Source organism: Diabrotica virgifera, chromosome 5, assembly GCF_917563875.1.
Source record: "Diabrotica virgifera virgifera chromosome 5, PGI_DIABVI_V3a".
NCBI classification, from domain to species: Eukaryota; Metazoa; Arthropoda; class Insecta; order Coleoptera; family Chrysomelidae; genus Diabrotica; species Diabrotica virgifera.
This window is the reverse complement of record NC_065447.1, coordinates 154821452-154848235: the sequence shown is the minus strand read 5'-3', so window position 1 is coordinate 154848235 and position 26784 is coordinate 154821452. Positions and strand designations below refer to the sequence as shown.

General features: G+C 33.4%; 1 long non-coding RNA gene across 3 annotated transcripts; it reads left to right on the top strand.

The window, feature by feature from the left end:
• The first annotated feature begins 1076 nt into the window (after window positions 1-1076).
• LOC126885182 (uncharacterized) lies at window positions 1077-25369 on the top strand. 3 transcript variants are annotated; one of them, XR_007698325.1, is made up of 5 exons: window positions 4497-4745; window positions 9258-10010; window positions 16030-16782; window positions 19044-19796; window positions 25159-25369. It is a non-coding gene; the product is annotated as an uncharacterized LOC126885182 (long non-coding RNA). The 3 variants fall into 3 exon arrangements; XR_007698324.1 differs by lacking the exons at window positions 4497-4745; window positions 16030-16782; window positions 19044-19796; window positions 25159-25369 and adding exons at window positions 1077-1736; window positions 15276-15854; XR_007698323.1 differs by lacking the exons at window positions 16030-16782; window positions 19044-19796; window positions 25159-25369 and adding an exon at window positions 15276-15854.
• Window positions 25370-26784: the final 1415 nt, after the last annotated feature.

The following is a 26784-nucleotide window of genomic DNA, read 5'->3' as shown; positions in this document are numbered from 1 at the left end:
AATATTTAATTACTGTCACCAACTGTCAATGTCAACTTTGATTGGGTTGCTGAAAACATAATTGATTATAATTATGAGATTAGTTAATCAATTAACATAACAATTATTAACATAATTGATTAACTAATTTCATAATTGTAATCCATAATTATGTTTTCAGCAACCCAAACAAAGTTGACATTGACAGTTGGTGACAGTAATTAAATATTTGATAATAATCATTTTTGATTAGCGTTGGAACAACCGGCCCTTAGGTTGCCCAAAGTAGAGGTGACAGAACTCCTCCTTGTGGACAGCCTCCACCTACTCTTGCTTTGATGGATGCTTTACCCATAGTGGATATTACTATTCTATTCTCTAGGGATGTACTTATCCATCTGCATATTTTAGTGCAGGTGCGCTTCGTCTACTCATAGCCCCTATCAAGGAGCTGGTAGAAGGATATTAAATGCCCCTTCAATATCTAAAAAAGCGGCCATTGCTATCTCTTTGTTCTCTATTGACTTCGAGAGACTCCATTTGCTTTTTCTGATTCCATTCCAGATACAAGGCCTCCGTCGTTTTTGGCGTTTGCAGGGCCGCCGAAAGGGATGAGCGGGCCCCGGTAAGAAGTGAATAGCGGCCCCCGGCAAAAAATGAACAGCGAAAAAAATTATTTATTTTTATAGAAATAAAATTATCAATAATAAATAGAAAGATACGTTTTAAATCTAAATTTTATTAAATTTCGATTATACAGGGTGTTTCATTGGGAAAGTAACATCATACGTTAACTGTAAAAAGAGACATAGCTACCGCGCTGAGCAGGTGGGACGTGAATTATCTTATATATAAAAATCAATTCCTGTGCGTTAGTCTCGCTAAAACTCGAGAATGGCTGGACCAATTTTTCTAATTTTGATGTTGAATTATTTGTGGAAGTTCAGGGAAGGTTTATACGGTTTTATATTGTCATTTTAGTAGCCACCAAAATTTTTACAGCGATATGTATAAAATTTTTCATATCCGTACGTCGTAACGGGGGCTGCCCCCCTAAAATATTTTTTTATTTTTTTGGTCAAACTGTTTTTTCTTAATTTTGTGTGATGTGGAAGGCAAAGGTAAATACAACCCTAAATTTTCACTTTTCTATCTTCGACCGTTATTTTTTAATAGCCATCTAAAATTTTCCATCTTATATATACAAATCTATTGCTGTGCGTTAGTCTCGCTAAAACTCGAGAATGTGTGGACCGATTTGGCTAATTTTGATGTTGAATTATTTGTGGAAGTTCAGGGAAGGTTTATACGGTTTTATATTGTCATTTTAGTAGCCACCAAAATTTTTACAGCTATATGTATAAAATGCTCTTTTTACAGTGTTTGTTGCCATACTCCTCCGAAACGACTTGACCGATTTTTATGAAAGTTTGCAAGTGTACTCGACCGGACCGGTAGTAGGTTGTTATCTATATTTCATACCCGTGCGTCTTAAGGGGGCTTGCCACCCTTATATTTATTTCTATTTTTTCAGAGAAACTCTTTTTTTTTAATTTCATATGATGTGGAACGTAAAGATACATACAACCCTAAATTTTCACTTTTCCAGCGCTAACCGTTATTTTTTAATGGCCATTTAAATATTTTACATCTATATAAACAAAAGAAAGTCGTGACAGTTACCAACACATAACTCGAGAACGACTGAATATATTTTTATGAAATGTTCCACGTGTATTTGACCGGACCGAGAATAGGTTGTTATGTATTTTTCATATCCGTACGTTGTAACGGGGGCTGCCCCCTAAAATATTTTTATATTTTTTTGGTCAAACTGTTTTTTCTTAATTTTGTGTGATGTGGAAGGCAAAGGTAAATACAACCCTAAATTTTCACTTTTCTATCTTCGACCGTTATTTTTTAATAGCCATCTAAAATTTTCCATCTTATATATACAAATCTATTGCTGTGCGTTAGTCTCGCTAAAACTCGAGAATGTGTGGACCGATTTGGCTAATTTTGATGTTGAATTATTTGTGGAAGTTCAGGGAAGGTTTATACGGTTTTATATTGTCATTTTAGTAGCCACCAAAATTTTTACAGCTATATGTATAAAATGCTCTTTTTACAGTGTTTGTTGCCATACTCCTCCGAAACGACTTGACCGATTTTTATGAAAGTTTGCAAGTGTACTCGACCGGACCGGTAGTAGGTTGTTATCTATATTTCATACCCGTGCGTCTTAAGGGGGCTTGCCACCCTTATATTTATTTCTATTTTTTCAGAGAAACTCTTTTTTTTTTAATTTCATATGATGTGGAACGTAAAGATACATACAACCCTAAATTTTCACTTTTCCAGCGCTAACCGTTATTTTTTAATGGCCATTTAAATATTTTACATCTATATAAACAAAAGAAAGTCGTGACAGTTACCAACACATAACTCGAGAACGACTGAATATATTTTTATGAAATGTTCCACGTGTATTTGACCGGACCGAGAATAGGTTGTTATGTATTTTTCATATCCGTACGTCGTAACGGGGGCTGCCCCCCTAAAATATTTTTTTATTTTTTTGGTCAAACTGTTTTTTCTTAATTTTGTGTGATGTGGAAGGCAAAGGTAAATACAACCCTAAATTTTCACTTTTCTATCTTCGACCGTTATTTTTTAATAGCCATCTAAAATTTTCCATCTTATATATACAAATCTATTGCTGTGCGTTAGTCTCGCTAAAACTCGAGAATGTGTGGACCGATTTGGTTAATTTTGATGTTGAATTATTTGTGGAAGTTCAGGGAAGGTTTATACGGTTTTATGTTGTCATTTTAGTAGCCACCAAAATTTTTACAGCTATATGTATAAAATGCTCTTTTTACAGTGTTTGTTGCCATACTCCTCCGAAACGACTTGACCGATTTTTATGAAAGTTTGCAAGTGTACTCGACCGGACCGGTAGTAGGTTGTTATCTATATTTCATACCCGTGCGTCTTAAGGGGGCTTGCCACCCTTATATTTATTTCTATTTTTTCAGAGAAACTCTTTTTTTTTAATTTCATATGATGTGGAACGTAAAGATACATACAACCCTAAATTTTCACTTTTCCAGCGCTAACCGTTATTTTTTAATGGCCATTTAAATATTTTACATCTATATAAACAAAAGAAAGTCGTGACAGTTACCAACACATAACTCGAGAACGACTGAATATATTTTTATGAAATGTTCCACGTGTATTTGACCGGACCGAGAATAGGTTGTTATGTATTTTTCATATCCGTACGTCGTAACGGGGGCTGCCCCCCTAAAATATTTTTTTTGTTTTTTTGGTCAAACTGTTTTTTCTTAATTTTATGTGATGTGGAAGGCAAAGGTAAATACAACCCTAAATTTTCACTTTTCTATCTTCGACCGTTATTTTTTAATAGCCATCTAAAATTTTCCATCTTATATATACAAATCTATTGCTGTGCGTTAGTCTCGCTAAAACTCGAGAATGTGTGGACCGATTTGGCTAATTTTGATGTTGAATTATTTGTGGAAGTTCAGGGAAGGTTTATACGGTTTTATATTGTCATTTTAGTAGCCACCAAAATTTTTACAGCTATATGTATAAAATGCTCTTTTTACAGTGTTTGTTGCCATACTCCTCCGAAACGACTTGACCGATTTTTATGAAAGTTTGCAAGTGTACTCGACCGGACCGGTAGTAGGTTGTTATCTATATTTCATACCCGTGCGTCTTAAGGGGGCTTGCCACCCTTATATTTATTTCTATTTTTTCAGAGAAACTCTTTTTTTTTAATTTCATATGATGTGGAACGTAAAGATACATACAACCCTAAATTTTCACTTTTCCAGCGCTAACCGTTATTTTTTAATGGCCATTTAAATATTTTACATCTTTTTAAACAAAAGAAAGTCGTGACAGTTACCAACACATAACTCGAGAACGACTGAATATATTTTTATGAAATGTTCCACGTGTATTTGACCGGACCGAGAATAGGTTGTTATGTATTTTTCATATCCGTACGTCGTAACGGGGGCTGCCCCCCTAAAATATTTTTTTATTTTTTTGGTCAAACTGTTTTTTCTTAATTTTGTGTGATGTGGAAGGCAAAGGTAAATACAACCCTAAATTTTCACTTTTCTATCTTCGACCGTTATTTTTTAATAGCCATCTAAAATTTTCCATCTTATATATACAAATCTATTGCTGTGCGTTAGTCTCGCTAAAACTCGAGAATGTGTGGACCGATTTGGCTAATTTTGATGTTGAATTATTTGTGGAAGTTCAGGGAAGGTTTATACGGTTTTATATTGTCATTTTAGTAGCCACCAAAATTTTTACAGCTATATGTATAAAATGCTCTTTTTACAGTGTTTGTTGCCATACTCCTCCGAAACGACTTGACCGATTTTTATGAAAGTTTGCAAGTGTACTCGACCGGACCGGTAGTAGGTTGTTATCTATATTTCATACCCGTGCGTCTTAAGGGGGTTTGCCACCCTTATATTTATTTCTATTTTTTCAGAGAAACTCTTTTTTTTTAATTTCATATGATGTGGAACGTAAAGATACATACAACCCTAAATTTTCACTTTTCCAGCGCTAACCGTTATTTTTTAATGGCCATTTAAATATTTTACATCTATATAAACAAAAGAAAGTCGTGACAGTTACCAACACATAACTCGAGAACGACTGAATATATTTTTATGAAATGTTCCACGTGTATTTGACCGGACCGAGAATAGGTTGTTATGTATTTTTCATATCAGTACGTCGTAACGGGGGCTGCCCCCCTAAAATATTTTTTTTGTTTTTTTGGTCAAACTGTTTTTTCTTAATTTTATGTGATGTGGAAGGCAAAGGTAAATACAACCCTAAATTTTCACTTTTCTATCTTCGACCGTTATTTTTTAATAGCCATCTAAAATTTTCCATCTTATATATACAAATCTATTGCTGTGCGTTAGTCTCGCTAAAACTCGAGAATGTGTGGACCGATTTGGCTAATTTTGATGTTGAATTATTTGTGGAAGTTCAGGGAAGGTTTATACGGTTTTATATTGTCATTTTAGTAGCCACCAAAATTTTTACAGCTATATGTATAAAATGCTCTTTTTACAGTGTTTGTTGCCATACTCCTCCGAAACGACTTGACCGATTTTTATGAAAGTTTGCAAGTGTACTCGACCGGACCGGTAGTAGGTTGTTATCTATATTTCATACCCGTGCGTCTTAAGGGGGCTTGCCACCCCTATATTTATTTCTATTTTTTCAGAGAAACTCTTTTTTTTTAATTTCATATGATGTGGAACGTAAAGATACATACAACCCTAAATTTTCACTTTTCCAGCGCTAACCGTTATTTTTTAATGGCCATTTAAATATTTTACATCTATATAAACAAAAGAAAGTCGTGACAGTTACCAACACATAACTCGAGAACGACTGAATATATTTTTATGAAATGTTCCACGTGTATTTGACCGGACCGAGAATAGGTTGTTATGTATTTTTCATATCCGTACGTCGTAACGGGGGCTGCCCCCCTAAAATATTTTTTTATTTTTTTGGTCAAACTGTTTTTTCTTAATTTTGTGTGATGTGGAAGGCAAAGGTAAATACAACCCTAAATTTTCACTTTTCTATCTTCGACCGTTATTTTTTAATAGCCATCTAAAATTTTCCATCTTATATATACAAATCTATTGCTGTGCGTTAGTCTCGCTAAAACTCGAGAATGTGTGGACCGATTTGGCTAATTTTGATGTTGAATTATTTGTGGAAGTTCAGGGAAGGTTTATACGGTTTTATGTTGTCATTTTAGTAGCCACCAAAATTTTTACAGCTATATGTATAAAATGCTCTTTTTACAGTGTTTGTTGCCATACTCCTCCGAAACGACTTGACCGATTTTTATGAAAGTTTGCAAGTGTACTCGACCGGACCGGTAGTAGGTTGTTATCTATATTTCATACCCGTGCGTCTTAAGGGGGCTTGCCACCCTTATATTTATTTCTATTTTTTCAGAGAAACTCTTTTTTTTTAATTTCATATGATGTGGAACGTAAAGATACATACAACCCTAAATTTTCACTTTTCCAGCGCTAACCGTTATTTTTTAATGGCCATTTAAATATTTTACATCTATATAAACAAAAGAAAGTCGTGACAGTTACCAACACAGAACTCGAGAACGACTGAATATATTTTTATGAAATGTTCCACGTGTATTTGACCGGACCGAGAATAGGTTGTTATGTATTTTTCATATCAGTACGTCGTAACGGGGGCTGCCCCCCTAAAATATTTTTTTTGTTTTTTTGGTCAAACTGTTTTTTCTTAATTTTATGTGATGTGGAAGGCAAAGGTAAATACAACCCTAAATTTTCACTTTTCTATCTTCGACCGTTATTTTTTAATAGCCATCTAAAATTTTCCATCTTATATATACAAATCTATTGCTGTGCGTTAGTCTCGCTAAAACTCGAGAATGTGTGGACCGATTTGGCTAATTTTGATGTTGAATTATTTGTGGAAGTTCAGGGAAGGTTTATACGGTTTTATATTGTCATTTTAGTAGCCACCAAAATTTTTACAGCTATATGTATAAAATGCTCTTTTTACAGTGTTTGTTGCCATACTCCTCCGAAACGACTTGACCGATTTTTATGAAAGTTTGCAAGTGTACTCGACCGGACCGGTAGTAGGTTGTTATCTATATTTCATACCCGTGCGTCTTAAGGGGGCTTGCCACCCCTATATTTATTTCTATTTTTTCAGAGAAACTCTTTTTTTTTAATTTCATATGATGTGGAACGTAAAGATACATACAACCCTAAATTTTCACTTTTCCAGCGCTAACCGTTATTTTTTAATGGCCATTTAAATATTTTACATCTATATAAACAAAAGAAAGTCGTGACAGTTACCAACACATAACTCGAGAACGACTGAATATATTTTTATGAAATGTTCCACGTGTATTTGACCGGACCGAGAATAGGTTGTTATGTATTTTTCATATCCGTACGTCGTAACGGGGGCTGCCCCCCTAAAATATTTTTTTATTTTTTTGGTCAAACTGTTTTTTCTTAATTTTGTGTGATGTGGAAGGCAAAGGTAAATACAACCCTAAATTTTCACTTTTCTATCTTCGACCGTTATTTTTTAATAGCCATCTAAAATTTTCCATCTTATATATACAAATCTATTGCTGTGCGTTAGTCTCGCTAAAACTCGAGAATGTGTGGACCGATTTGGCTAATTTTGATGTTGAATTATTTGTGGAAGTTCAGGGAAGGTTTATACGGTTTTATGTTGTCATTTTAGTAGCCACCAAAATTTTTACAGCTATATGTATAAAATGCTCTTTTTACAGTGTTTGTTGCCATACTCCTCCGAAACGACTTGACCGATTTTTATGAAAGTTTGCAAGTGTACTCGACCGGACCGGTAGTAGGTTGTTATCTATATTTCATACCCGTGCGTCTTAAGGGGGCTTGCCACCCTTATATTTATTTCTATTTTTTCAGAGAAACTCTTTTTTTTTAATTTCATATGATGTGGAACGTAAAGATACATACAACCCTAAATTTTCACTTTTCCAGCGCTAACCGTTATTTTTTAATGGCCATTTAAATATTTTACATCTATATAAACAAAAGAAAGTCGTGACAGTTACCAACACATAACTCGAGAACGACTGAATATATTTTTATGAAATGTTCCACGTGTATTTGACCGGACCGAGAATAGGTTGTTATGTATTTTTCATATCCGTACGTCGTAACGGGGGCTGCCCCCCTAAAATATTTTTTTTGTTTTTTTGGTCAAACTGTTTTTTCTTAATTTTATGTGATGTGGAAGGCAAAGGTAAATACAACCCTAAATTTTCACTTTTCTATCTTCGACCGTTATTTTTTAATAGCCATCTAAAATTTTCCATCTTATATATACAAATCTATTGCTGTGCGTTAGTCTCGCTAAAACTCGAGAATGTGTGGACCGATTTGGCTAATTTTGATGTTGAATTATTTGTGGAAGTTCAGGGAAGGTTTATACGGTTTTATATTGTCATTTTAGTAGCCACCAAAATTTTTACAGCTATATGTATAAAATGCTCTTTTTACAGTGTTTGTTGCCATACTCCTCCGAAACGACTTGACCGATTTTTATGAAAGTTTGCAAGTGTACTCGACCGGACCGGTAGTAGGTTGTTATCTATATTTCATACCCGTGCGTCTTAAGGGGGCTTGCCACCCTTATATTTATTTCTATTTTTTCAGAGAAACTCTTTTTTTTTAATTTCATATGATGTGGAACGTAAAGATACATACAACCCTAAATTTTCACTTTTCCAGCGCTAACCGTTATTTTTTAATGGCCATTTAAATATTTTACATCTATATAAACAAAAGAAAGTCGTGACAGTTACCAACACATAACTCGAGAACGACTGAATATATTTTTATGAAATGTTCCACGTGTATTTGACCGGACCGAGAATAGGTTGTTATGTATTTTTCATATCCGTACGTCGTAACGGGGGCTGCCCCCCTAAAATATTTTTTTTTTGGTCAAACTGTTTTTTCTTAATTTTATGTGATGTGGAAGGCAAAGGTAAATACAACCCTAAATTTTCACTTTTCTATCTTCGACCGTTATTTTTTAATAGCCATCTAAAGTTTTGCATCTTATATATAAAAATCTATTGCTGTGCGTTAGTCTCGCTAAAACTCAAGAATGTGTGGACCGATTTGGCTAATTTTGATGTTGAATTATTTGTGGAAGTTCAGGGAAGGTCTATACGGTTTTATATTGTCATTTTAGTAGCCACCAAAATTTTTACAGCTATATGTATAAAATGCTCTTTTTACAGTGTTTGTTGCCATACTCCTCCGAAACGACTTGACCGATTTTTATGAAAGTTTGCAAGTGTACTCGACCGGACCGGTAGTAGGTTGTTATCTATATTTCATACCCGTGCGTCTTAAGGGGGCTTGCCACCCTTATATTTATTTCTATTTTTTCAGAGAAACTCTTTTTTTTTTTAATTTCATATGATGTGGAACGTAAAGATACATACAACCCTAAATTTTCACTTTTCCTCCTCTAACCGTTATTTTTTAATGGCCATTTAAATATTTTACATCTATATAAACCAAAGAAAGTCGTGACAGTTACCAACACATAACTCGAGAACGACTGAATATATTTTTATGAAATGTTCCACGTGTATTTGACCGGACCGAGAATAGGTTGTTATGTATTTTTCATATCCGTACGTCGTAACGGGGGCTGCCCCCCTAAAATATTTTTTTATTTTTTTGGTCAAACTGTTTTTTCTTAATTTTATGTGATGTGGAAGGCAAAGGTAAATACAACCCTAAATTTTCACTTTTCTATCTTCGACCGTTATTTTTTAATAGCCATCTAAAGTTTTGCATCTTATATATAAAAATCTATTGCTGTGCGTTAGTCTCGCTAAAACTCGAGAATGTGTGGACCGATTTGGCTAATTTTGATGTTGAATTATTTGTGGAAGTTCAGGGAAGGTTTATACGGTTTTATATTGTCATTTTAGTAGCCACCAAAATTTTTACAGCTATATGTATAAAATGCTCTTTTTACAGTGTTTGTTGCCATACTCCTCCGAAACGACTTGACCGATTTTTATGAAAGTTTGCAAGTGTACTCGACCGGACCGGTAGTAGGTTGTTATCTATATTTCATACCCGTGCGTCTTAAGGGGGCTTGCCACCCTTATATTTATTTCTATTTTTTCAGAGAAACTCTTTTTTTTTTAATTTCATATGATGTGGAACGTAAAGATACATACAACCCTAAATTTTCACTTTTCCAGCGCTAACCGTTATTTTTTAATGGCCATTTAAATATTTTACATCTATATAAACAAAAGAAAGTCGTGACAGTTACCAACACATAACTCGAGAACGACTGAATATATTTTTATGAAATGTTCCACGTGTATTTGACCGGACCGAGAATAGGTTGTTATGTATTTTTCATATCCGTACGTCATAACGGGGGCTGCCCCCCTAAAATATTTTTTTATTTTTTTGGTCAAACTGTTTTTTCTTAATTTTATGTGATGTGGAAGGCAAAGGTAAATACAACCCTAAATTTTCACTTTTCTATCTTGGACCGTTATTTTTTAATAGCCATCTAAAGTTTTGCATCTTATATATAAAAATCTATTGCTGTGCGTTAGTCTCGCTAAAACTCGAGAATGTGTGGACCGATTTGGCTAATTTTGATGTTGAATTATTTGTGGAAGTTCAGGGAAGGTTTATACGGTTTTATATTGTCATTTTAGTAGCCACCAAAATTTTTACAGCTATATGTATAAAATGCTCTTTTTACAGTGTTTGCTGCCATACTCCTCCGAAACGACTTGACCGATTTTTATGAAAGTTTGCAAGTGTACTCGACCGGACCGGTAGTAGGTTGTTATCTATATTTCATACCCGTGCGTCTTAAGGCGGCTTGCCACCCTTATATTTATTTCTATTTTTTCAGAGAAACTCTTTTTTTTTAATTTCATATGATGTGGAACGTAAAGATACATACAACCCTAAATTTTCACTTTTCCAGCGCTAACCGTTATTTTTTAATGGCCATTTAAATATTTTACATCTATATAAACAAAAGAAAGTCGTGACAGTTACCAACACATAACTCGAGAACGACTGAATATATTTTTATGAAATGTTCCACGTGTATTTGACCGGACCGAGAATAGGTTGTTATGTATTTTTCATATCCGTACGTCGTAACGGGGGCTGCCCCCCTAAAATATTTTTTTATTTTTTTGGTCAAACTGTTTTTTCTTAATTTTATGTGATGTGGAAGGCAAAGGTAAATACAACCCTAAATTTTCACTTTTCTATCTTCGACCGTTATTTTTTAATAGCCATCTAAAGTTTTGCATCTTATATATAAAAATCTATTGCTGTGCGTTAGTCTCGCTAAAACTCGAGAATGTGTGGACCGATTTGGCTAATTTTGATGTTGAATTATTTGTGGAAGTTCAGGGAAGGTTTATACGGTTTTATATTGTCATTTTAGTAGCCACCAAAATTTTTACAGCTATATGTATAAAATGCTCTTTTTACAGTGTTTGTTGCCATACTCCTCCGAAACGACTTGACCGATTTTTATGAAAGTTTGCAAGTGTACTCGACCGGACCGGTAGTAGGTTGTTATCTATATTTAATACCCGTGCGTCTTAAGGGGGCTTGCCACCCTTATATTTATTTCTATTTTTTCAGAGAAACTCTTTTTTTTTTAATTTCATATGATGTGGAACGTAAAGATACATACAACCCTAAATTTTCACTTTTCCAGCGCTAACCGTTATTTTTTAATGCCCATTTAAATATTTTACATCTATATAAACAAAAGAAAGTCGTGACAGTTACCAACACATAACTCGAGAACGACTGAATATATTTTTATGAAATGTTCCACGTGTATTTGACCGGACCGAGAATAGGTTGTTATGTATTTTTCATATCCGTACGTCGTAACGGGGGCTGCCCCCCTAAAATATTTTTTTATTTTTTTGGTCAAACTGTTTTTTCTTAATTTTATGTGATGTGGAAGGCAAAGGTAAATACAACCCTAAATTTTCACTTTTCTATCTTCGACCGTTATTTTTTAATAGCCATCTAAAGTTTTGCATCTTATATATAAAAATCTATTGCTGTGCGTTAGTCTCGCTAAAACTCGAGAATGTGTGGACCTATTTGGCTAATTTTGATGTTGAATTATTTGTGGAAGTTCAGGGAAGGTTTATACGGTTTTATATTGTCATTTTAGTAGCCACCAAAATTTTTACAGCTATATGTATAAAATGCTCTTTTTACAGTGTTTGTTGCCATACTCCTCCGAAACGACTTGACCGATTTTTTTGAAAGTTTGCAAGTGTACTCGACCGGACCGGTAGTAGGTTGTTATCTATATTTCATACCCGTGCGTCTTAAGGCGGCTTGCCACCCTTATATTTATTTCTATTTTTTCAGAGAAACTCTTTTTTTTTTTAATTTCATATGATGTGGAACGTAAAGATACATACAACCCTAAATTTTCACTTTTCCAGCGCTAACCGTTATTTTTTAATGGCCATTTAAATATTTTACATCTATATAAACAAAAGAAAGTCGTGACAGTTACCAACACATAACTCGAGAACGACTGAATATATTTTTATGAAATGTTCCACGTGTATTTGACCGGACCGAGAATAGGTTGTTATGTATTTTTCATATCCGTACGTCGTAACGGGGGCTGCCCCCCTAAAATATTTTTTTATTTTTTTGGTCAAACTGTTTTTTCTTAATTTTATGTGATGTGGAAGGCAAAGGTAAATACAACCCTAAATTTTCACTTTTCTATCTTCGACCGTTATTTTTTAATAGCCATCTAAAGTTTTGCATCTTATATATAAAAATCTATTGCTGTGCGTTAGTCTCGCTAAAACTCGAGAATGTGTGGACCGATTTGGCTAATTTTGATGTTGAATTATTTGTGGAAGTTCAGGGAAGGTTTATACGGTTTTATATTGTCATTTTAGTAGCCACCAAAATTTTTACAGCTATATGTATAAAATGCTCTTTTTACAGTGTTTGTTGCCATACTCCTCCGAAACGACTTGACCGATTTTTATGAAAGTTTGCAAGTGTACTCGACCGGACTGGTAGTAGGTTGTTATCTATATTTCATACCCGTGCGTCTTAAGGGGGCTTGCCACCCTTATATTTATTTCTATTTTTTCAGAGAAACTCTTTTTTTTTAATTTCATATGATGTGGAACGTAAAGATACATACAACCCTAAATTTTCACTTTTCCAGCGCTAACCGTTATTTTTTAATGGCCATTTAAATATTTTACATCTATATAAACAAAAGAAAGTCGTGACAGTTACCAACACATAACTCGAGAACGACTGAATATATTTTTATGAAATGTTCCACGTGTATTTGACCGGACCGAGAATAGGTTGTTATGTATTTTTCATATCCGTACGTCGTAACGGGGGCTGCCCCCCTAAAATATTTTTTTATTTTTTTGGTCAAACTGTTTTTTCTTAATTTTATGTGATGTGGAAGGCAAAGGTAAATACAACCCTAAATTTTCACTTTTCTATCTTCGACCGTTATTTTTTAATAGCCATCTAAAGTTTTGCATCTTTTATATAAAAATCTATTGCTGTGCGTTAGTCTCGCTAAAACTCGAGAATGTGTGGACCGATTTGGCTAATTTTGATGTTGAATTATTTGTGGAAGTTCAAGGAAGGTTTATACGGTTTTATATTGTCATTTTAGTAGCCACCAAAATATTTACAGCTATATGTATAAAATGCTCTTTTTACAGTGTTTGTTGCCATACTCCTCCGAAACGACTTGACCGATTTTTATGAAAGTTTGCAAGTGTACTCGACCGGACCGGTAGTAGGTTGTTATCTATATTTCATACCCGTGCGTCTTAAGGGGGCTTGCCACCCTTATATTTATTTCTATTTTTTCAGAGAAACTCTTTTTTTTTTAATTTCATATGATGTGGAACGTAAAGATACATACAACCCTAAATTTTCACTTTTCCAGCGCTAACCGTTATTTTTTAATGGCCATTTAAATATTTTACATCTATATAAACAAAAGAAAGTCGTGACAGTTACCAACACATAACTCGAGAACGACTGAATATATTTTTATGAAATGTTCCACGTGTATTTGACCGGACCGAGAATAGGTTGTTATGTATTTTTCATATCCGTACGTCGTAACGGGGGCTGCCCCCCTAAAATATTTTTTTATTTTTTTGGTCAAACTGTTTTTTCTTAATTTTATGTGATGTGGAAGGCAAAGGTAAATACAACCCTAAATTTTCACTTTTCTATCTTCGACCGTTATTTTTTAATAGCCATCTAAAGTTTTGCATCTTATATATAAAAATCTATTGCTGTGCGTTAGTCTCGCTAAAACTCGAGAATGTGTGGACCGATTTGGCTAATTTTGATGTTGAATTATTTGTGGAAGTTCAGGGAAGGTTTATACGGTTTTATATTGTCATTTTAGTAGCCACCAAAATTTTTACAGCTATATGTATAAAATGCTCTTTTTACAGTGTTTGTTGCCATACTCCTCCGAAACGACTTGACCCATTTTTATGAAAGTTTGCAAGTGTACTCGACCGGACCGGTAGTAGGTTGTTATCTATATTTCATACCCGTGCGTCTTAAGGGGGCTTGCCACCCTTATATTTATTTCTATTTTTTCAGAGAAACTCTTTTTTTTTAATTTCATATGATGTGGAACGTAAAGATACATACAACCCTAAATTTTCACTTTTCCAGCGCTAACCGTTATTTTTTAATGGCCATTTAAATATTTTACATCTATATAAACAAAAGAAAGTCGTGACAGTTACCAACACATAACTCGAGAACGACTGAATATATTTTTATGAAATGTTCCACGTGTATTTGACCGGACCGAGAATAGGTTGTTATGTATTTTTCATATCCGTACGTCGTAACGGGGGCTGCCCCCCTAAAATATTTTTTTTTTGGTCAAACTGTTTTTTCTTAATTTTATGTGATGTGGAAGGCAAAGGTAAATACAACCCTAAATTTTCACTTTTCTATCTTCGACCGTTATTTTTTAATAGCCATCTAAAGTTTTGCATCTTATATATAAAAATCTATTGCTGTGCGTTAGTCTCGCTAAAACTCAAGAATGTGTGGACCGATTTGGCTAATTTTGATGTTGAATTATTTGTGGAAGTTCAGGGAAGGTCTATACGGTTTTATATTGTCATTTTAGTAGCCACCAAAATTTTTACAGCTATATGTATAAAATGCTCTTTTTACAGTGTTTGTTGCCATACTCCTCCGAAACGACTTGACCGATTTTTATGAAAGTTTGCAAGTGTACTCGACCGGACCGGTAGTAGGTTGTTATCTATATTTCATACCCGTGCGTCTTAAGGGGGCTTGCCACCCTTATATTTATTTCTATTTTTTCAGAGAAACTCTTTTTTTTTTTAATTTCATATGATGTGGAACGTAAAGATACATACAACCCTAAATTTTCACTTTTCCTGCTCTAACCGTTATTTTTTAATGGCCATTTAAATATTTTACATCTATATAAACCAAAGAAAGTCGTGACAGTTACCAACACATAACTCGAGAACGACTGAATATATTTTTATGAAATGTTCCACGTGTATTTGACCGGACCGAGAATAGGTTGTTATGTATTTTTCATATCCGTACGTCGTAACGGGGGCTGCCCCCCTAAAATATTTTTTTATTTTTTTGGTCAAACTGTTTTTTCTTAATTTTATGTGATGTGGAAGGCAAAGGTAAATACAACCCTAAATTTTCACTTTTCTATCTTCGACCGTTATTTTTTAATAGCCATCTAAAGTTTTGCATCTTATATATAAAAATCTATTGCTGTGCGTTAGTCTCGCTAAAACTCGAGAATGTGTGGACCGATTTGGCTAATTTTGATGTTGAATTATTTGTGGAAGTTCAGGGAAGGTTTATACGGTTTTATATTGTCATTTTAGTAGCCACCAAAATTTTTACAGCTATATGTATAAAATGCTCTTTTTACAGTGTTTGTTGCCATACTCCTCCGAAACGACTTGACCGATTTTTATGAAAGTTTGCAAGTGTACTCGACCGGACCGGTAGTAGGTTGTTATCTATATTTCATACCCGTGCGTCTTAAGGGGGCTTGCCACCCTTATATTTATTTCTATTTTTTCAGAGAAACTCTTTTTTTTTTTAATTTCATATGATGTGGAACGTAAAGATACATACAACCCTAAATTTTCACTTTTCCTGCTCTAACCGTTATTTTTTAATGGCCATTTAAATATTTTACATCTATATAAACCAAAGAAAGTCGTGACAGTTACCAACACATAACTCGAGAACGACTGAATATATTTTTATGAAATGTTCCACGTGTATTTGACCGGACCGAGAATAGGTTGTTATGTATTTTTCATATCCGTACGTCGTAACGGGGGCTGCCCCCCTAAAATATTTTTTTATTTTTTTGGTCAAACTGTTTTTTCTTAATTTTATGTGATGTGGAAGGCAAAGGTAAATACAACCCTAAATTTTCACTTTTCTATCTTCGACCGTTATTTTTTAATAGCCATCTAAAGTTTTGCATCTTATATATAAAAATCTATTGCTGTGCGTTAGTCTCGCTAAAACTCGAGAATGTGTGGACCGATTTGGCTAATTTTGATGTTGAATTATTTGTGGAAGTTCAGGGAAGGTTTATACGGTTTTATATTGTCATTTTAGTAGCCACCAAAATTTTTACAGCTATATGTATAAAATGCTCTTTTTACAGTGTTTGTTGCCATACTCCTCCGAAACGACTTGACCGATTTTTATGAAAGTTTGCAAGTGTACTCGACCGGACCGGTAGTAGGTTGTTATCTATATTTCATACCCGTGCGTCTTAAGGGGGCTTGCCACCCTTATATTTATTTCTATTTTTTCAGAGAAACTCTTTTTTTTTTAATTTCATATGATGTGGAACGTAAAGATACATACAACCCTAAATTTTCACTTTTCCAGCGCTAACCGTTATTTTTTAATGGCCATTTAAATATTTTACATCTATATAAACAAAAGAAAGTCGTGACAGTTACCAACACATAACTCGAGAACGACTGAATATATTTTTATGAAATGTTCCACGTGTATTTGACCGGACCGAGAATAGGTTGTTATGTATTTTTCATATCCGTACGTCATAACGGGGGCTGCCCCCCTAAAATATTTTTTAATTTTTTTGGTCAAACTGTTTTTTCTTAATTTTATGTGATGTGGAAGGCAAAGGTAAATACAACCATAAATTTTCACTTTTCTATCTTCGACCGTTATTTTTTAATAGCCATCTAAAGTTTTGCATCTTTTATATAAAAATCTATTGCTGTGCGTTAGTCTCGCTAAAACTCGAGAATGTGTGGACCGATTTGGCTAATTTTGATGTTGAATTATTTGTGGAAGTTCAAGGAAGGTTTATACGGTTTTATATTGTCATTTTAGTAGCCACCAAAATATTTACAGCTATATGTATAAAATGCTCTTTTTACAGTGTTTGTTGCCATACTCCTCCGAAACGACTTGACCGATTTTTATGAAAGTTTGCAAGTGTACTCGACCGGACCGGTAATAGGTTGTTATCTATATTTCATACCCGTGCGTCTTAAGGGGGCTTGCCACCCTTATATTTATTTCTATTTTTTCAGAGAAACTCTTTTTTTTTTAATTTCATATGATGTGGAACGTAAAGATACATACAACCCTAAATTTTCACTTTTCCAGCGCTAACCGTTATTTTTTAATGGCCATTTAAATATTTTACATCTATATAAACAAAAGAAAGTCGTGACAGTTACCAACACATAACTCGAGAACGACTGAATATATTTTTATGAAATGTTCCACGTGTATTTGACCGGACCGAGAATAGGTTGTTATGTATTTTTCATATCCGTACGTCGTAACGGGGGCTGCCCCCCTAAAATATTTTTTTATTTTTTTGGTCAAACTGTTTTTTCTTAATTTTATGTGATGTGGAAGGCAAAGGTAAATACAACCCTAAATTTTCACTTTTCTATCTTCGACCGTTATTTTTTAATAGCCATCTAAAGTTTTGCATCTTATATATAAAAATCTATTGCTGTGCGTTAGTCTCGCTAAAACTCAAGAATGTGTGGACCGATTTGGCTAATTTTGATGTTGAATTATTTGTGGAAGTTCAGGGAAGGTCTATACGGTTTTATATTGTCATTTTAGTAGCCACCAAAATTTTTACAGCTATATGTATAAAATGCTCTTTTTACAGTGTTTGTTGCCATACTCCTCCGAAACGACTTGACCGATTTTTATGAAAGTTTGCAAGTGTACTCGACCGGACCGGTAGTAGGTTGTTATCTATATTTCATACCCGTGCGTCTTAAGGGGGCTTGCCACCCTTATATTTATTTCTATTTTTTCAGAGAAACTCTTTTTTTTTTTAATTTCATATGATGTGGAACGTAAAGATACATACAACCCTAAATTTTCACTTTTCCTGCTCTAACCGTTATTTTTTAATGGCCATTTAAATATTTTACATCTATATAAACCAAAGAAAGTCGTGACAGTTACCAACACATAACTCGAGAACGACTGAATATATTTTTATGAAATGTTCCACGTGTATTTGACCGGACCGAGAATAGGTTGTTATGTATTTTTCATATCCGTACGTCGTAACGGGGGCTGCCCCCCTAAAATATTTTTTTATTTTTTTGGTCAAACTGTTTTTTCTTAATTTTATGTGATGTGGAAGGCAAAGGTAAATACAACCCTAAATTTTCACTTTTCTATCTTCGACCGTTATTTTTTAATAGCCATCTAAAGTTTTGCATCTTATATATAAAAATCTATTGCTGTGCGTTAGTCTCGCTAAAACTCGAGAATGTGTGGACCGATTTGGCTAATTTTGATGTTGAATTATTTGTGGAAGTTCAGGGAAGGTTTATACGGTTTTATATTGTCATTTTAGTAGCCACCAAAATTTTTACAGCTATATGTATAAAATGCTCTTTTTACAGTGTTTGTTGCCATACTCCTCCGAAACGACTTGACCGATTTTTATGAAAGTTTGCAAGTGTACTCGACCGGACCGGTAGTAGGTTGTTATCTATATTTCATACCCGTGCGTCTTAAGGGGGCTTGCCACCCTTATATTTATTTCTATTTTTTCAGAGAAACTCTTTTTTTTTTTAATTTCATATGATGTGGAACGTAAAGATACATACAACCCTAAATTTTCACTTTTCCTGCTCTAACCGTTATTTTTTAATGGCCATTTAAATATTTTACATCTATATAAACCAAAGAAAGTCGTGACAGTTACCAACACATAACTCGAGAACGACTGAATATATTTTTATGAAATGTTCCACGTGTATTTGACCGGACCGAGAATAGGTTGTTATGTATTTTTCATATCCGTACGTCGTAACGGGGGCTGCCCCCCTAAAATATTTTTTTATTTTTTTGGTCAAACTGTTTTTTCTTAATTTTATGTGATGTGGAAGGCAAAGGTAAATACAACCCTAAATTTTCACTTTTCTATCTTCGACCGTTATTTTTTAATAGCCATCTAAAGTTTTGCATCTTATATATAAAAATCTATTGCTGTGCGTTAGTCTCGCTAAAACTCGAGAATGTGTGGACCGATTTGGCTAATTTTGATGTTGAATTATTTGTGGAAGTTCAGGGAAGGTTTATACGGTTTTATATTGTCATTTTAGTAGCCACCAAAATTTTTACAGCTATATGTATAAAATGCTCTTTTTACAGTGTTTGTTGCCATACTCCTCCGAAACGACTTGACCGATTTTTATGAAAGTTTGCAAGTGTACTCGACCGGACCGGTAGTAGGTTGTTATCTATATTTCATACCCGTGCGTCTTAAGGGGGCTTGCCACCCTTATATTTATTTCTATTTTTTCAGAGAAACTCTTTTTTTTTTAATTTCATATGATGTGGAACGTAAAGATACATACAACCCTAAATTTTCACTTTTCCAGCGCTAACCGTTATTTTTTAATGGCCATTTAAATATTTTACATCTATATAAACAAAAGAAAGTCGTGACAGTTACCAACACATAACTCGAGAACGACTGAATATATTTTTATGAAATGTTCCACGTGTATTTGACCGGACCGAGAATAGGTTGTTATGTATTTTTCATATCCGTACGTCATAACGGGGGCTGCCCCCCTAAAATATTTTTTAATTTTTTTGGTCAAACTGTTTTTTCTTAATTTTATGTGATGTGGAAGGCAAAGGTAAATACAACCCTAAATTTTCACTTTTCTATCTTCGACCGTTATTTTTTAATAGCCATCTAAAGTTTTGCATCTTATATATAAAAATCTATTGCTGTGCGTTAGTCTCGCTAAAACTCGAGAATGTGTGGACCGATTTGGCTAATTTTGATGTTGAATTATTTGTGGAAGTTCAGGGAAGGTTTATACGGTTTTATATTGTCATTTTAGTAGCCACCAAAATTTTTACAGCTATATGTATAAAATGCTCTTTTTACAGTGTTTGCTGCCATACTCCTCCGAAACGACTTGACCGATTTTTATGAAAGTTTGCAAGTGTACTCGACCGGACCGGTAGTAGGTTGTTATCTATATTTCATACCCGTGCGTCTTAAGGCGGCTTGCCACCCTTATATTTATTTCTATTTTTTCAGAGAAACTCTTTTTTTTTTAATTTCATATGATGTGGAACGTAAAGATACATACAACCCTAAATTTTCACTTTTCCAGCGGTAACCGTTATTTTTTAATGGCCATTTAAATATTTTACATCTATATAAACAAAAGAAAGTCGTGACAGTTACCAACACATAACTCGAGAACGACTGAATATATTTTTATGAAATGTTCCACGTGTATTTGACCGGACCGAGAATAGGTTGTTATGTATTTTTCATATCCGTACGTCGTAACGGGGGCTGCCCCCCTAAAATATTTTTTTTTTGGTCAAACTGTTTTTTCTTAATTTTATGTGATGTGGAAGGCAAAGGTAAATACAACCCTAAATTTTCACTTTTCTATCTTCGACCGTTATTTTTTAATAGCCATCTAAAGTTTTGCATCTTATATATAAAAATCTATTGCTGTGCGTTAGTCTCGCTAAAACTCGAGAATGTGTGGACCGATTTGGCTAATTTTGATGTTGAATTATTTGTGGAAGTTCAGGGAAGGTTTATACGGTTTTATATTGTCATTTTAGTAGCCACCAAAATTTTTACAGCTATATGTATAAAATGCTCGTTTTACAGTGTTTGTTGCCATACTCCTCCGAAACGACTTGACCCATTTTTATGAAAGTTTGCAAGTGTACTCGACCGGACCGGTAGTAGGTTGTTATCTATATTTCATACCCGTGCGTCTTAAGGGGGCTTGCGACCCTTATATTTATTTCTATTTTTTCAGAGAAACTCTTTTTTTTTAATTTCATATGATGTGGAACGTAAAGATACATACAACCCTAAATTTTCACTTTTCCAGCGCTAACCGTTATTTTTTAATGGCCATTTAAATATTTTACATCTATATAAACAAAAGAAAGTCGTGACAGTTACCAACACATAACTCGAGAACGACTGAATATATTTTTATGAAATGTTCCACGTGTATTTGACCGGACCGAGAATAGGTTGTTATGTATTTTTCATATCCGTACGTCGTAACGGGGGCTGCCCCCCTAAAATATTTTTTTATTTTTTTGGTCAAACTGTTTTTTCTTAATTTTATGTGATGTGGAAGGCAAAGGTAAATACAACCCTAAATTTTCACTTTTCTATCTTCGACCGTTATTTTTTAATAGCCATCTAAAGTTTTGCATCTTATATATAAAAATCTATTGCTGTGCGTTAGTCTCGCTAAAACTCGAGAATGTGTGGACCGATTTGGCTAATTTTGATGTTGAATTATTTGTGGAAGTTCAGGGAAGGTTTATACGGTTTTATATTGTCATTTTGGTAGCCACCAAAATTTTTACAGCTATATGTATAAAATGCTCTTTTTACAGTGTTTGTTGCCATACTCCTCCGAAACGACTTGACCGATTTTTATGAAATTTGGCAGCTATGTTCGACCGGACTTGGAGTAGGTTTATGTCGATATTTTATACCTCTACGTCATAAGGGGGTTGCGTGTGACGTCATAACTCTCACAATAGTGACGTGAAAAATACGAAATTAATTCGGTGTACTCCTTGCTCCGAATAGAACCTTACTAAATTTTTTTTCTAGCTCAATCGGTGTCCAAAATACAATATCTTAAGCCTTAGAAATATTAAGACAGAAGAAGAACGAGCAACAAATTTCATCGAAGTAAAGTGCAACTGTTTAACTTTTGGACTTAATTTGGGCAAAATATGAATTTATTAATTTTTCGAAACTTTCAAAAAATATCTCTACCGAACTTTTCTGACGAACGGCAAGCAGAAGAAAAGTTCTGAGCAAACGAAAAGAACAAGCAGCAAATTATAAAAGTTTATTTAATTTTAATTAATTTTGTTTCATTTTATTAAATTTTAATTATTTTTATTAGATTCTATTTATTTTTTTTTAATTTTATTATTTTTTTAAATGTATTTATTATTTTTATTTAAGTTTATTCAGTTTTATTTATTTTTATTGACTTTTATTCAATTTTATGATATTTTGTTTTATTTTATTTAATGATATTTAATTTTAATTTTATTTTATTTTTCAACACCTATATAGTTGGACAACCCCGAACCCAATTATAAATACAGGGTTTTTTTGAATGTAAATAAAATAAAGCTGTTATATTCATTATAAGAAAAACAAATTTAAGATTGCAACTGTTGCACTGCAAAATTTTTCTAACTAAACTTTATTACTTCAAACATTATGTGTAATTCATTAAAAATAATAATAAAAACTCATTCACATCGAGCATTTTTTGTTTATTAATTACGAATTCCTTTTGTTTATTTTAAGTTTATTGTTTACAAAAGTTTGTTCTTATCTATTGAGGCAGTACGAAGTCTGCCGGGTCAGCTAGTTTTATATATAAAAATCAATTGCTGTGCGTTAGTCTCGCTAAAACTCGAGAATGGCTGGACCGATTTTTCTAATTTTGATGTTGAATTATTTGTGAAAGTTCAGGGAAGGTTTATACGGTTTTATATTGTCATTTTAGTAGCCACCAAAATTTTTACAGCGATATGTATAAAATGCTCTTTTTACAGTGTTTGTTGCCATACTCCTCCGAAACGACTTGACCGATTTTTATGAAAGTTTGCAAGTATACTCGACCGGACCGGGAGGCGTATTTCCGTTTACGTGTTCATTTCAAGACAGTGCGGTTTTGAAATAAACACCGAAACGGTAATACATACTTAATTCCAAAAAGGTGTTGATTTGAAAGAGCCAACCGACGAAATGTGCACGGGTTTGTACCGAAACATGTGTCGTTGGAATGCTACAAACAAGTGCGTAGAACCGTTGTAGAACTAGGTCTATTCGTTGCAAGTTGCTGTTTATCAACTTGGCTTTGAGGGTTGTGTTGTGTATTTACATCAATTTAAACGTGATGGAGCAGTTTAAAAGTGGTTTTACTAATATCTCGCAAGATTTTGAAATTCTGTTGTTTGAACAAAACTCATTTGAAGAAAACAGTAACTATAAGTGCAAAGTTCAGTGTTCGTTATCTTATACCGGAAACTACGATGGCATTTGTGGATTTGTTCTTATACCTATTATTAACAAATTTTCTGCAGAAACCAAAATAAATTGGATAATGAAGAGGCTCTATCCTACACCTAAGTATACGATTTGAGTTCCGCAAGATACCTATATGTTTGTCAGCTAACAGAAAAGAACAAGTCAAAAACAGAATAAAAGGAGCTACTAGAAACTTCAATTGTAAGGCAAATATAAGTATCTATAAGATTGTTTGTTAAGGAAGATTCTATATTTGTGTTTTGGTTACTCCAATAATGCAAAGAGTTTACTTAGAAGCTGGGTTAGCTGATGAAATGGTATTCATCGATACAAGTGGATCATAATGTGATCAAACTAACACGTGCGTAACTTTTATATTAAGGTAGCATTCGTGCATTACCTATAGCTGTAATTTTATATACAAGTCAATCACAGCATAATAAAATTATACTGTTGCTTTTCAAACAGCTAAACAATAATTTTTCAGCTGAAACCAAAATAATTTTTTAATAGAATACTAATAGGTCTGGATCCCTCGTATGAAAAAAAAAGCTGTATAATAGCAAGCTGACAATTTTTTAATAGCTTAAGGGTGTCTAGCCGGACAAACTTTAATGTATGGGAACACTAAAACAGGGGAAGTTTTAATTGTGGAATAGGTTAAAAATTTGGAACGTCAGACTACGAAGACGTCCCATGTATTTTGTCGGACAGAACATCCAATTTATTTGTTAGATACCCTTTCATTAAACTGTCCTGCAAAACTGAGACTGTTATTTATCACCAACTGGGCATTTTAATGAGTGGAACACGTAGAACATGTCAAATGAAAGTAATTATGACAGGTGACAAATAGCAGTCTGATTTTTGCATGAGAGTTTAATGAAAGGGTAACAAATATCAATTGGAAGTTCTGTCCGACAAAATACATGGGACCTTTTCATGGTCTGACGTTCCAAATTTTTAACCTGTTCCACAATTAAAACTTCCCCTGTTCCAGTGTTCCCATACATCAAAGTTTGTCCGACTAGACACCCTTAAGCTATTAACAAATTTTCAGCTTGCTATTAATCAACTTTTTTTTCATACGCGGGATCCAGACCTATAAAGTTATATTGTGCATTACTAAAAAATGTTTACGTATTATAATAGTTTACTTTAATACAGGATATTTTGGTACTACTTTGAGTTTTTTGAAGAGTTAAAAAAAAATAGAAGAAAACTTTGGTAACAAAATTGTTTTGTTTCGACAGATCCAACGAATGATATTTGTTATTCTGCAGATAGGAGCCATTTGTGATAAACAGTTCAAGTAAAATAAAATAACGTTACAATTTAACATACACGTATTTGTGATAATTTTACGCGCCAAGTTTTTTTACAAACCAGTGCGCATTTCAGAATAAAACGTCTTGAAATGCACACGTGTTTGGAAGCATATAAGCTCCACCGTTCCCGTGCCTATTTCAAAACTACCCTGTCTTGAAATGAACACGGAAACGTAAATACGCGACCGGGAGTAGGTTGTTATCTATATTTCATACCCGTGCGTCTTAAGGGGGCTTGCCACCCTTATATTTATTTCTATTTTTTTCAGACAAACTCTTTTTTTTTTAATTTCATATGATGTGGAACGTAAAGATACATACAACCCTAAATTTTCACTTTTCTATCACTAACCGTTATTTTTTAATGGCCATTTAAATATTTTACATCTATATAAACAAAACAAAGTCGTGACAGTTACCATCACATAACTCGAGAACGACTGAATAGCTTTTTATGAAATTTTCCACGTATATTTGACCGGACCGAGAATAGGTTGTTATGTATTTTTCATATCCGTACGTCGTAACGGGGGCTGCCCCCCTAAAATATTTTTTTATTTTTTTGGTCAAACTGTTTTTTCTTAATTTTGTGTGATGTGGAAGGCAAAGGTAAATACAACCCTAAATGTTCACTTTTCTATCTTCGACCGTTATTTTTTAATATTTTTATTAGACTATATTTTCTTTTATTTAATTTTATTATTATTTTTTAATTTATTTATTATTTTTATTTAATTTTTTTTAGCTTTAATTGTTTTTAAGTTAATATGATTTTATTTATTTGTATTTAATTTTATTCAGTTTTATTTGTTTTTATTTACGTTTATTCAATGTCATTTAATTTTAATTTACTTTTTTATTTAATTTTAATTGAATTTAATTTTATTTAATCAACACCTATAGACTTGGAATCTCCCCGAACCCAATCATAAATAGAGGGTTGTTTGGAATGTAGATATAATAAAGCTGTTATATTCATTATAAGTTAAACAAATTTAAGATTGTAACTGTTGCACTACAAACTTTATTTTGTTACTTCTAACTAAACTTTATTATTTCAAACATCATGTGTAATTAATTAAAAATAATAATAAAACCTCATTCACATCGAGCATTTTTGTTTATTAATTACGAATTCCTTTTGTTCATTTTAAGTTTATTGTATACAAAAGTTTGTTTTTATCTATTGAGACAGTACGAAGTCTGCCGGGTCAGCTAGTAAATTATAAAATTCCCTCATCTTCCTTAGTCTCAGCATTCGTTATGGCTTGCAAATTGTAGAAGCCTCGGAGGTGTTACCAGAGAAGGTTCCCATTGTTTTCAATCTGGTAGGATGTAGAGTAACATTTTTGGATGTTGTTTTATGTGCTATTAGATTGAAAACTTAGTTGTTTGCTAGCAGTTGCCGCTAGGGCATCCCTGCCATTTCGTTCATTGCAATCCGTGACTGCACGCCGGGGTTTGTCCTAGTTGGGTCAGAGAGAGCAGCATATGTGCCTCCGAATGAGAGACTAATATGTTTCGAAACCGGTAGAGGTGCTTGCTGCACTCTATGATTGAACTGGAATAATGATGCAGCTGTAGTTTCGTGTTGCAACGAAATTGAAAATGGTTATTCATTTTTGATTATTTTATAATTCTTCGTCGTCTTCTGCCGAGAAAAACTTTGATGAACACCCTGAAAAAAAAAACGTTTTTCTATTATTCGGACGTATTTATGTATGGGTATATAAATGTATAGATAAATTGCTGTCCCTGAATTAAATCAAGCTGTAAGTTTTTTTCTATTTTTAATTATATACATCCTCCAAACTAAACTGATAAAAAGCCATGGGGGTAATTTACTTTTATAATACAATTAACCTCAAGATTTACAATTGTTAGCTGTCAGGTCTGGTTGTGTGGAAGATGAAGATTTATTGAGGAGCATACAACACAACACGTTTCTTGTTAGGGCGAGGTTAGGCACTATGGGTGTACCTTAGGATATATTGTGTACAAAAAACCCCATTAAAAATATTTTATTTTTATTAAATATGTGGATTTAAAAATGTATAGAACAATTCAAGCAACATATTAAATAATTAAAACAAGCACAGACATTTAACATGTACTGCTT